The following is a 12987-nucleotide window of genomic DNA, read 5'->3' as shown; positions in this document are numbered from 1 at the left end:
GCTGGAAGGGGGTGGGAAAGGCCCTATTGAAGGGCCGGGGAAAAGGGGAGGGAAGTGTCACGGTGTTTTATTTCATCCCTTTTGTTTGTTACTGTAAATAAAGGTCTTTCTTCATTTCTGCCCAACGGCTGCCCCATCACATGCTCTGCGCCTGCACCATGTGTCCTCCATCCCTGTGCTTGCACCCTATCCTGATCCCAGCTTCAGGCAGGGGGGAGGCTGCAAGGCTTCTTTGGCTTTGAGGACATGCATGGGATAGCTCAGTGACAGCCCCAGGGTGTTCCTGCTTTGGGAAATGTAGGAGGACCCCATCCTTTAATGGGGAGCAGGTCCAGGTCCTTGCTCTGCTCCTGTAGCCATAGGACAAACCGCTGCACCACATCCCCTGCAGCCAGAGGAGCTGCTCCATCCCCAGGGCCAGCACATCCCTATAGGAGAAATAAACGATGCAAATTCCCGGCTGCAGGATCCTTTGGAACTTGGGTGGCCTCAGTGCTCCTGCTGCCTCCCAGCCCTGCGTGTGGGACCAACTGTGCCATGCAGCTAAGGGACCATGTCCCTCTCACCCCAGCCTTGGATCCCAGCAAGGCTCCTGCCTGGGCTGAAGCTGAACAAGGAGGGAAAAACACTTCAAAACGGAGGCCAAATGGGTCAGTTGGTCACCGTGACAGGGCCGGTTGGGCTCCGGGCTGCCTGCCCTCCGGTGCTGCTGCACAGCCCTGGATCCTATTTTTAGTGGTGAGCTAAAGGCACTTGGAGCAGCACATGGAGGGGAAGAGGCTGTGCAGGCAGCCCTCCTCCGCCTTGTGCCTGGTGGGGTGGTGGATCAGGATGTTAAGCCTCAGAGGTGGGATGCCCATCACTGCCCATCCTGAGATGGATGGGACCAGGGCCCCATCAGGCACTCACGGGGCCGGTGAGAGCTTTTCCACAGGCTCTGCTCCAAAGCGTTTGCATCCTTGGCAAGGAGGGATGGAGGCGCTGGCCTTCCCCAGCCTGGCCTCACTTGTGCTGCTAATTAGGGAGGTTGGAGCTGGCAGGGCTGCTCTCCCCACCAGCCGCAATGAGGAGCGATGCTGGAGTTGCTTAATGGGGAACAGATTCCCAGCTTCCCTGTGCAGGAGGGCTCAGAAGCTGGCTGCTTGTGTCCCAGTGTGCATGGGAAGGGGATCAAGCACCCAGCAGCTTGAAACTCATGGGTAAGGGGGAGGCAGGGACCAGAGCTGGGCTCTTCACTCAATGCGCTGCTGGATGTATGTGATACTCACGCCTACGAATGTACTTTGGGCTGCTTCTAACAAATGCAACTCAACCAGCAGCTGTCTGCGCAGAGCTACCCAAAAGCCCAGCTCAGCCCTGCAGAGTGATGGTTCTGGGATGTGGGAATGATGAACCAGAGGAGGGAATGATAGAGCAGGGTAGGGAATGATGGACCAGAGCAACTCAAGTCCCTGGAAAGGGCTTGAAAATCAAAGTTCAAGCCTTCCCCTGGATGCAAGCTGGTGCTGCGCATCCACCTTGCAACCCACCAGCGAAAGCAAGAGTTAAACCCTCCTGCCTGGCAATTAATGAACACCACATGTGCTGGGTTTTAACTAATTACTCTCCTGCCAGCACTTGGTTTTTATGGTCCTCTCTGAGCTGGGAGCTATAGCACCGTGCCCATATTGATGCTGGCCCCACAGCCTGGGCTTTACTGGGCACCCTGGGCCCTTACTTCCCTTATTTGCTGCCTTAAGTGAAATAATTCCATAAAACAGGCTAAAATTCATTAAAAGGACCAGTCACCTAAACTAGCCCTGCTCCGTGGTGGTGGGGTCCCCCAGGAATGACACCCATCTACCTGCCCAGGTAGGCAGTGAATGAACCCAGTTGTCCAATGCAATTAATTATGGATGGGGCATTGAGTGTATTCATGACTTATTGTCTCATTGCTAATGGGCTGCCAGGGCTGCACATTCCCGGGGCTCCCATGCTGAGCGTGTCTAGGGATGTAGCCAGGGAGATGTACACCACAGGGCTTGGAAACTATGCAGGAGCCATGGTGGGCAGGTGAGGAGCCCTCCAGCTCCAGGGCTGGCTCAGCCCCATGGCCAGGAGGTGTCTGGGCACCTCTTGCTGCCGGAGGATGCTGTATGGGATGAGCTCCACTTTGGAGCAGCCTCTGTTCCTCCGGCGGGGAATGCTTTCAGCAGCCTGAGCTATTTCTGTCCACAATCACGATCAATAAAGCGAGAGAGAGGATTTTTGTTTCCCACTCCAAATACTTTCTTCATCCTGTTTCCTCCCAGTTCACACGGCAGACTGGGGCGCGCTCCAGCAAGGAGGCCCACGGAGCCGCCTCCTTCTCCTCACTGCCGATGCAGTCCCCTGCCCCAGCCCCATACAACCCCGATGGTCCCCCCTAATTCACTGCAATCCAAGGGGCAGGGTTTGCTGAAGACGGGGGGGAGAGAAAGCCATTGCACACGTGCATGTGTGCACACACAAGAAAACACAGCCAGAGCCAAAGGGAAAACGCTAAAAGCAAGCCTTGGAAGACGCAGCGGCTCGTGTAATCCCAGGGTCTGCAGGGCTGCGACGGGGGGACGGCCGAGGGGAGACAACTGCAGCCGATTAAACTGCCTTTGAGAACCTGCCAGCCTGACAGCAGCTGGAAGGAATTACCATTTCAGGTCCACCAGCTCCTCCTCGCTTTCACCCTTCCCCAAAAACCAGGTTGAGGCCACAGGCATCACTTTTACCCACTCCTCCGTGTCTGACATTACGTGGTCCAGGCTGATTTAGTCTTTGACCCCGACCGTGAGCAGCGCAAGCACCCAAGTGTGAGTCCCTTGTGTCTTAGAGCTGTCGGGGTGTCTGCAAGGTGGCTTCAAGCCATCTGCACAAGAGACAGGAAGGGAAAACCTTAAAGAGAGTCAAGGAAGGAAAAATCCACGCCGGCTTCTGCTCCAGGCAGAAGGGCCCTGATTTGGGGGACCTGCACCCCAGCCATGGGGATGCTGCCAGCCCATCTGCTCCATGCAGGAGCTGGTGGGGAGCGGGATGGGGCAGCAGCTCGGAGCTGCTGTCGCCAGCAGAGATTACACAGAGGGTTCTGGTGTCCCACGGGGAGGGGGTGCAGGAGCCTCCTGAGTGCAGCCGTAGCTGAAGCCGTGCACAATTGGCAAATGCAGGAGGGTTTTGCTGCCAAACGGCAACGTGCCTGAAAGCATCGGCTCCTCCAGCCAGCCTCGGAGGCTGGGACCCAAGCGGAGAGCATAGATCCCTGCTCGGCCTTGCTACCAAGCTGGAGGAGGAAAATGCAGGATTAACCCTCTCCTGGGGAGGAGCAGGGAGATCTGAGCAGAGAGGGCTTTGCCCCCAGAGAGACACCAAGACCCCAGGGATACAGCAAGGGGTAAAGCCAGGATGCACAGGACAATCTGTGTATACTCATAGGCACATATATCCAGGGGCCACCACTCAATGCAACTCAAAGGCAGAGCAACAAGGTGGAAACCCAGCTGTAGGAGAGTATAGGCCCCATCTTGCCTCAGTGGGTATTTTCCCTTGCCCAAGCGCATCCTGGAGCTCAGCATCACCCTGTGCTCCAGGCAAAGGGTGCATCCCAAGCAGTACCAGGGCTCCAGGCTGGCAGGAGCAGGTCAATTGGGTTGTGTGGGGAGCAGATGACTTTCCCAGCATCGGAGAGGTTATGAAAACAAGAGGGAGAATCAACCACTTCAGAAGGGTTGGTGGTGGGCTCAGTGTGTGGTCCGGCCGTCTGCGGAAGGCACAGCTCGGGCACGCCTGGGCTGGGGCATGGGAAAGCCGGATCCTGGCCCAGCAGCACTGTGCTTCCGTACATCACCATGACCAGGGTTAATTACACCCAATGAGCCCCACACTGGGTTCTGGGCCCTCTGTGTGTGCTGAGCAGGGCCCTGAACCAGGAAGAATCACTCAGAAAAATGCGTGACTTCATTTTGGGTGTAATAATATTTCCTATGCCTTCAGCACCTTTATGTGTTTCATCCATGAGGCCGACACAGAATCATCGAATCATACAATGATTAGGGTTGGAAAGCACCTCAAGATCATCTAATTCCAACCCCAAAACCCATCTTGAACCCCATCAGCTCAAGAATCTCCTTTTTTCCTGCTAACAAAAGCCATTGCATGGGTGTCTTTCAAGTGTCACTTCATCCATCTTGGGCGTATGACGAAGCTGGTGCACGATGCCAAAAGCTGGTGTGCAATGCCAAAAGCTGGTGTGCAACGCCGAGGGCTGAGCCACCCCATCAGCACAGGGATACCTGCCTCGCAGAGCAGGCAGCGCCTTTTCCATGCGGCTCGTCAGGAAGAGGTGCCTCATAAACCCAAATAGTGATTTCCTGCTGCAGTCGGTGGGAGTTGTTTGCTTTCAAAATGCAGCTGAAACTGGAGAGGAGATGGAGTGAGCTTAAATAGCTGGGAGCTGGGGAGTTTGCTGTGTGTGAGACAGCGCCAGCAGCCAACACACACACACGCACGCACGCTCATGCACCCGCCGGGGATGCCAACATTTGAAAGCCATTAACAGGAATATTTTGGGAGAAAAATCCAGCCCTACCTTTAACCCCACACAGAAAAGCGCTGAGCAGCCCTCGTGAGTTATAGAGTGAAAAAAGTGGCACCGTTTCCCTTTTCATTCCAAAGCGCCCGTCCCTACTCCGTAGGGAAAGTTGGCTGAGGTTGTGCACACGTGCGGGACGGGGCAAACAGACCCTCACCTCCCAGGCATTAATTCACTCCTCTTTACAGTCTGGGCCTCATATGGGCTCCCGCTCACACCCAGCCTGCTCCCCTCTGTGCACAGATACAGCGTGACCTAAGCACTCCTGTTTCCTCTGTGTGTGTGTGAGACAGACTCCTCTGTGTGCTGTAGAGTCTGACTGTATGAATACATAGATACACCCTGTATGTACATATACACTGTATGTATATACACATATATGACTGTATATGTACATACACACACATATATGTATGCATATATAGATAGTGACACACATATCTACATCTATATATACATAGATAGACAGAGAGAGATACTTTTGACCATTCATGTGTTTCTCTGCATTTTTATACTGGCCCCAGTGGTACTCCCGGCATTGCGCTGCTGCCGCAGGCTCTGGGGTTCATTTCCCTGTGGGTGGGTTTCCCCTCAGCACTGGGCTGCCCTGGGCTGGGTTTCCCATGGAAAACTGAACCTCCTGCCCATTGCCAGAGCTCAGCAGCCCCTCAGCAATCCAGGAGCCACCCCCTGCGCTGCCATTTGATGCTCATTATTTGCTGGCGCTGCTGATGCTGGAGGGATGCTGGTGGCTGCCAGCAGTGTCCAAGCTCCATTTCCACCCCAGCCCCATTGATTTCCAAGCTCCTCAGTGCCTGAGCCTGCTCCTGGCGATGGGCAATGAAGGGTTTTCTTTATTTAAGGCTCTTTAAAGTGTGCTGAATCATCACCATTGCTGGGTGCCTGCCCTGCAGTGTCTCTGCCTGCTTGGGTGCCCCTGCTGCAAAGGGATGATGTGTGTCTGATGTGTCTGGCTGGGTTATTTCACTCAGGGTTTTGGCAGCACGGAGAGAGCTCTTGGAACACAAACCCTGCTCAGAGGTGGGGACTCAGCTGCCTTCCAGCCACCTTTTATCTCCCTGCAATAAAGTGAATGCTGGGGGCAGCCCGATGCTGCTGCCTTCCCAGATGTGCTCCCAGGGACCTGCTCTCCCTTTGCCATGCATCTGTTGGGCAGCGAAGTCGCTCAGAAATGGATTCCAGATGTTGGAAGCCACCAGCTCCCTCCTGCATCCCGGAGGAGCAGGGGCACGGGAGCCTCGGAGCCCTTCGCACTCAGCCTGGCCGCTCTCGCAAGTGCACTTTGGCTTCCCGTGCTCTGTCCCGCACACACGAGCCCCGCACGACGCCAGATTGCCCAAGGTTTGGAGTTCTTCGGATGCTCCCACCGGGTCCGTCCAAAACTGCAGCGATTTAAGGCAATTTTATTGGCGTGCTGCTGCCCTCTAGTGAAGGGATGACCAAGCACCTCAGCCTCCCCACCGCACTCTTGGGCCCAGTTGCCTGATGGATAATACTCAGTCCTTGGGCCTCTTTTTTGTTCCTCGAGTGGGAAATCAAGAGGCAAGGATCCCATTTTTGTCGCAGAAGTGCTCAGCATCTGCACCTCTAAGCAACACCCACTGCAGCTCCTGCACAGCTCCAGCTGAAGCAGTCTCTACTCTAAAAGCACCAAGCCAAACCAGAAATCATTGTAAAGAAAATGAAAAGAGCTGTCAGAGGGTGCATTGGCAGCAAAAGGGATGCTCGGGTCCGACTGATTTCCTCCCTTCGTGTGGGCTGTGCTGAAAAGGCAGTAGGCTCCTGTGATTTTGGGGTTGAAACCCCCTGTTTGTGTCTATAGCTCTGCCCTGGAGTCCTGCTGCTTTCATTTTGTACTGAGCAGCTCTTCCTTTCTGGCCAGCTTTTGCTCTTCTCCGAGTCCCAGGGCTCCCTGGAACATTTAAGATAAACCAAACTGCTTTCTGGAGGTTGTGCTGGGGCTTGGTGACGGTGAGGTTACTATGGTGGCTGTTGCCTCTGCTCTTCCCTATAAACTCGTACCCTTTGGAAAAGCCAGAAAGTCTCCTATGGCCTCTCACACCCTGCCCAGGGGCTGTTTTGCCCAGTTAGCTTGATCCCAGGGCTTCTAAGGCTATAGATATTTGGGGCTCCACTCACTATCCTCCAGTCAGGATAGCCCAGTGCACACTGCAGCTACCATTATTCCCATTGCCTGGCGTGCAGAGCAAGTCTGGCCCAGCACCACTCTGGTACCCAAATTCCCGGGCTCCTGGCTCCACAGGGATGGCATTGAGGCTGGGAGGAGCCCCTTCCCTGCATCCCCATCCAGAACCAGCCTGCAGGACCAGCCTTTGCTTCCCTAAGCAGTCCCTGGTCCAAACACTTCCCATGGAGGAGCAGACACAAACGTCTCAATCTCAGGTAGTATTTCTTGGTTGTAAGTGGGAGCTGTTGTGGCCACAGCACTCAAATAGCCCCGTGAGTAGTTTCCTGCTTTAAAAGCTTTGAGCAGCTTTGCAGGAGGCTGCTTGGTGAGGCTCAGTCCCCTCTCTGTGCTTGCTGAGCACAGGTAGCATCCACAGCACCATCCCATAAAGTCGGAGCTGTTTCCTGTTGTGGTTTATGTCCCCTCAGTTTTATGTCTACACCGAGTTATTTTCAATAAAGGGTTTTTTTTATTGCCTGAACTATTTCATGTCCCATAAAGGTTGTTACTGATGATGGCTCAATATAGCATCATCAAAACTGCACGTGGCAGGGACAGAACAAAATCCCCTTTCACAATAGTGTTGCACCCTATGATAAATTCTCACTTAAACCCTGGAGGAAACTCCAGGAAACAGTGTAGCATCTCATTACTTTTCCTCCTAGGAGCAGGTACCTGTGCCTGTGGGTGCTGGCACAGCCTCCTTGGAGCTCTCCTCCCAGCTGGTAACAGAGAAGCCAAATTGGAGGGGTTTGGTCGTACTTTTTGCCCATGTAGACTGTTTTGCTGAGCCACAGACCCAGTTTGCTACCTTTCCCTCCTGCATGGCCTCCATGGGTTGCTCTGAGCCCCTAACCAAGCCGTCGCATTCCCCTTCCCCAGGGGCTATTGTGCTCATCAGTACCTGGTGTGATGCCAAGGGATGCCCAGCAGCAGCAGCTTCATCCCTCTGTAGTTGGCTTGTGATAGCGGCTGATGAGGAGGCTTCAGGAAGATGCTGTGGTGGTGTGGATGTGGTCCAGCACTGGAAGTAAGAGCAGGATCCTGACTCTGATTGTGCAAGCCCAAAGCACAGAGTTATTCATCCTTCCCTACCCTCTTCCTTTTCCCTATCAGATCTGGGGATATCCCCCTTTGCACCAATACATTTGCTGATGGGACATTAACCTGTGTGCACTTGCGATTACAGAGGGGCTTCTGCAATGCAGCTGCTCTGTAGCTGTCCCACCTTGGAATGGTTCTCTAAGTTACCTGGACATCTAGTGCCAGGGTGGAGGACATGTAGGTGAGTGTCCCAGCATGCCCAGGTGGGCAGGGAACAGACAAACTCCTCAGCAACCCCAGAAACCATCTCAGTGTGAAGCGACGAATAAAAAGAGTGAGAAAGATGAAAAACTGATGAAAGAAAACTCAATCAGGTTGTTCTTTCGCCAGTATCCCCAGGTATAAAAGAAAAAACCCTGTCCCTTTGTCGCCTCGCTTGCCCTCTACAGATGCATGTGCAAAATCTAATTAAAATTTAGCAGAAGAAGGGGGGGGGGAAGAAATGACACAGGGTTTTTAGCTTTTAAAAAAGAGAAAGAAAGATCTTTAACAAAGGCCATAATATTACCAGGGCTGATTCGTCAGCCGCTACCTGATAATATAGAGTTGAGCGAGCTTTATTAACGTTGGAAGCCTCGGCTCTTTGTTAATTACGGGCTTTGCTAATGATTTGGAATATTGGCCAGTTCTGGGGGATGTTGATGAATAGAGACCTCGCCAAGATTTATTCCTAATTATCTCATTTGTCTCCCTCCATTACTTTTTATAGCTGAAATTTATGGAGCTATTACCAGGGGCCTCGCCACGGCTCCAAGATGATTTGGGAGAAGAGAGATGTTTAATAATAATAACAATAATAATAATAATAAAAAGCCAGATTAATAGGAAACCAATTACGCAGCAGCAGGCAGCAGGGGCTGCTCCTGGGTGACCCCTGCCCCCCCCTGCTCCCCTCCAGCCTCTGTGTCCCCAAAGGGAGCAATGTCCTTGCCCAGCAGTCAAGGGACACCTGGAGATGCTGAAGGAGCCACTGGGAAATTCCTCTTGGCACCTGTAAGACCCGGGGAACTCCTTTTGGGGGACATGGTGGAAATCCAGTGTGTTTGTCCTCTGAGGCTTCTCCCTCAGGTCTCCTCCCTCCCATCGGATGATGCTCCTGCTCCTGCTGCAACCCAAGAGCTGGAATTAGCGACAGCATCAAACCCTCCAGAGCATCCCAGGGATGTTCCTTTAATCCCCTGTGCTTCTGTTTCCCCACTCATCCCGCCAAAATAAATCAATGCCTCCCTTTGATCCCTTGGGCCATTCATAAGACATTTTGCTGCATCCCCATGATAGGGCACAAAACGCCTCTGCTGAGGTCAAACAGAGCATTCTGGTGGACTCAGGCTTTGGTTTTTCCAGACCATCCTCATTTTGGCTGCCAAACCAAAAAGGGACTTGCCAGCACACGGTCACCTCCACCCCATGGCATATCCCTACCAACTCCAGTATGCCCCGCAGATGCTCTGAGCCCTTTACACTGCCTGGGTGCCGCAGAAGGGCCTTTACACCCATTATTTGCCCCCTTATTTTGCACCCAGGTGAATTTGGTGCACATGAAAACAGGGCTGCCTGGAATCTAAGGGAGCTTTCGGCTGGGAGGAAGATGGAAAGTGATTGCTGTGGCATCAGTGGCAATGGATGGGACATCGATGGAGCTCAGGTCAGCCATCCTGCCTGCCCCACACAACCCCAGGGATCTTCACTTACACATCCCAGGACCCTCAACAAGCCCCCAGGGACCACAATGATGCTCAGATCTCCTCATTCCCATTTCACCCCGCTCTACCCGCAGTGGTCCTGGGTGAGGATCAGGCTCCAAGCTGGGGTGTGACATCCCCATCCCACCCGAGCTGCAGCCCATCAACACAGATGGCAAAATCTAAATGTTATGATAAGGTATTTCTCCCAAATTTCCATCTTAATAGAATTACGAGCCTGTAATTACCCTACAAGCCTGAAAACCTGCCGGAATCCCAATTAGGAATCTGAGGACATAATTGGCCCCTAATTAGAAAGATTTGTCAAAAGTGAACAATTTTCTCACCTCTTCTTTCTTTTTTTTTCTTTCCTATTCTTTCCCCCTTCTTTTCCCCCTGGTGAAAACAGGGATATTTTCTTTGCCCCTCCACCTTTTTCCCCATAAAGAGGGGCTGCAAGCTTCCAGCTCCACATCCCGCTCCATCAGGTTCTTGGGAAAGATGAGCTCCACGGCAGCTGCTGGTGGAAATCCGCACTATTAAAAAAATAATAATTATTAATTAAAAAATAAAAACAGAGAAGAAGAGACCTGAAAAACCACAACTTTGGGGGTCTGACTTTGTCCCACTGCAAGGATGCGCAGCGAGGCAGCTGCTGGAGCGGCTTTTGGGGCTGGGAGATGCCGTGAAGGTGGCAGATGCTGGGCCACGTTATGGAGCATCACCTTGTCGCTGTCATCCCATTGGATCAGAAGGTTTTAGGGCACCAGTGCTGGTGCAGAGGTTGGAATGTAGCAGCCGTGTTCCCATATGGCCGAATCCAAAGCAATTCCTCTACCAAAACCAGGTAGCGAGCTTAAACCAGGCCAACACTGGCACAGACCCACCAGCCCCAACCTCTGCAATGCCCATTGAACACACAGAGGGATGAGGAAGGAAAATCCACCCTGGAGCAAAGACTCATTTAAGGGAAAACTTTGCTGCCCCAGCAGTGAGATGCTCCCACTGCCTGCCAGGAGAGATGGAGCAAGGCAGGAAAACCATTAGGAAACCAAGGGGATAAAGGGAGCAAGTGGACAGACTCATCTGAAGGGGAAAAAACATCTCTTTGGGGAATGTTAAGCACATGGCCATGGGGAAGGGGTCACAAGCCAGCCCAGAACATGAGCTGCATCACCGACACGTTACCATGAACAACTGCCACTGAGATACTTGCTTACCCTCATATCCCTATATCCCTGTCCCTCTGCCCAAACCCTTGTCTGGAGCCAAACTGCATCCCAGTGCCATGTGCTGGGAGCCCAACAACCCCTCTGTACCAGGCTTCACAGCCTCCCGCTTCTTCTTCCTTCTTCTCCTCTTCCCATCAGAGGCTCTTTAGTTAAAAGCTACCACAGGATGGGAGGGATGAGGAGGGGGATAGGGGGAAGCCTGGTTTTCCTAATTAACAATTAGCACAGAGTGTGCTGCTAATTATGTGGTTCCATGTAATTAAGAAGCTAATTAGTGCAGTGTCAATTAAGATTTAATTAGTCCCCTTGTCAAAAATGCTTGAAAGCACAGTTTATATGAGAGTACTTCAATATTCCTCTGCACTGTGCTGGTGCAGGGAGCACCCGGCTCTCCCCACTTCATTGATGCTGTCCTTTCAAACACTGGAGCCCTGGAACAGATCCTTGTATTGATTCTGCTGGTGCTGGTGACGTGGCAGAGCTCAGCTTCCCATTGGGATAAGGCTGATGCTGGCCACAGGCATTCCCTGGCTGCACTTGGCAAGCATGAAGCCTCCCTTGCCCTGGCCATATAGAAGTACTGAGGCACTGAGCATGGGGCCATCAGGGCTTTCTTCAGCATCATCCACCATTAAGGAGAATTGGACATCCCCACGTTGCCCCAAATGCTTTTATTCTCCTGATCATTTCTGCTACCTCCAAAGATGACATCAATTTGCCTGGGAGCACATCAATGCCCCGAGATAAACCTATGCCCCCCAGGTGGACCCACCACACACCTACAAAGGGACACCCTGACCCACATTGCTCAATGGGGCCATGCCTTAAGTGTGGCTTCACTGGGATACAGACACCCCCCCACCACAGGGATGGGACAGAAAAGGGTCCCAAAAAAGCCCCGGGGACCAAAGGTGGTGACTGGTGATGGCAGAGGAGCAAGAAGGAGACATGAAAGAAGGATGGGGAAAGCCAGGGTGAATGGCACGCACCCAGGCAGCATCTCTGTGCTTGGTGATGGTCCCACGGCCACCTGCAGCATCCCAGCTCTTTCCTGCAGGGGCTGGGATAGCCCAGGAATTCCTAACATCAGGAAGGGTGAGGGCTGAGGCAGGGAGAGGAAAGGAAGAAATATGTGGAGGGCTTTCAAAGCGTCAAGAGAAGCATAAACAAAATCCCACCTACACAAACAAGGCAAGGAAAGCCTCTGCAGTTTGTAAATCATCCTCTGGAGGCGGCTCCAAGGCTCCTGAGACTCCAGGAAAAGATCCAGCCACTCGCTGCTTCTCAACTTTAAGGCACAGGGCTGCTTGTGGAGCGGGAGCTGGGAGGGGAAACAGCTTCCCAAAGGCACAGCTGCTTCCATACGCCCTGGGAGCCACTCCATGCCCTCGCCCTGGGCACCTTCCTATCAACAGAGTCATAGAATCATGGGATGGTTTGGGCTGGAAGGGACCTTAAAGCTCATCCAGCTCTAACACCCATCAAGCTCCATCCTCCACCCAGCTCCAAGCCCCGTCCACCCTGGCCTTGAGCACAGCCAGGGATGGGGCAGCCACAATCTCCTTGAATAATGAGAATTAAAACGTAATCTCCTAGGGCAGATAAAACCCTTCAGAAAACTGAGTTGTGCTTTTGGAAGCAAGGCCCAAGCCTCCAAGAGCTGCAATCGAGCAAAACCTCACTCAGACCCTGTGTCACCCATGCACTTGGCTCCAACAGGTCTTTGCCATCCCACCCTGGGCACAACCTGCAGCCCCACCTCTGATGTGTGCGTTTATCCCCTTGTTTTAAAGGGGAGAAAAAGGGGATGGAGCAGCTCAATCCCAAAGCAGCTGGAGCTGAGCCCAGCAAAGCCACCGCTCTGGAGCTGCATGGACAGAGGGACCAGGAGTCCAGGGAGCACTAAGGAAGCACAGGAGATGCTGGGATTTTTGCCCCCCTCTTTCCTTTTTCCCTCCCCCCTGCCTCGTACGTGGCTGAGCCTCCTGCTCTCCCACAACGGCTGCCAAAATACAGCGAGACAGGGTATAATTACAGACACTTACTGCGGCCATTACACCACCAGCACGGGCTGCGCAAAGTGACACACGACCCGTCAACTCCTTATTCACGCCATTAAGGGGACTCATTAGCATCTTCGCTCAGAAGCAAAATTACCCTCAC

This window comes from Psittacula echo (genome assembly GCF_963264785.1).
Source record: "Psittacula echo genome assembly, chromosome: 22".
Lineage (NCBI taxonomy): Eukaryota > Metazoa > Chordata > Aves > Psittaciformes > Psittacidae > Psittacula > Psittacula echo.
Note: the sequence above shows the minus strand (reverse complement) of the source record.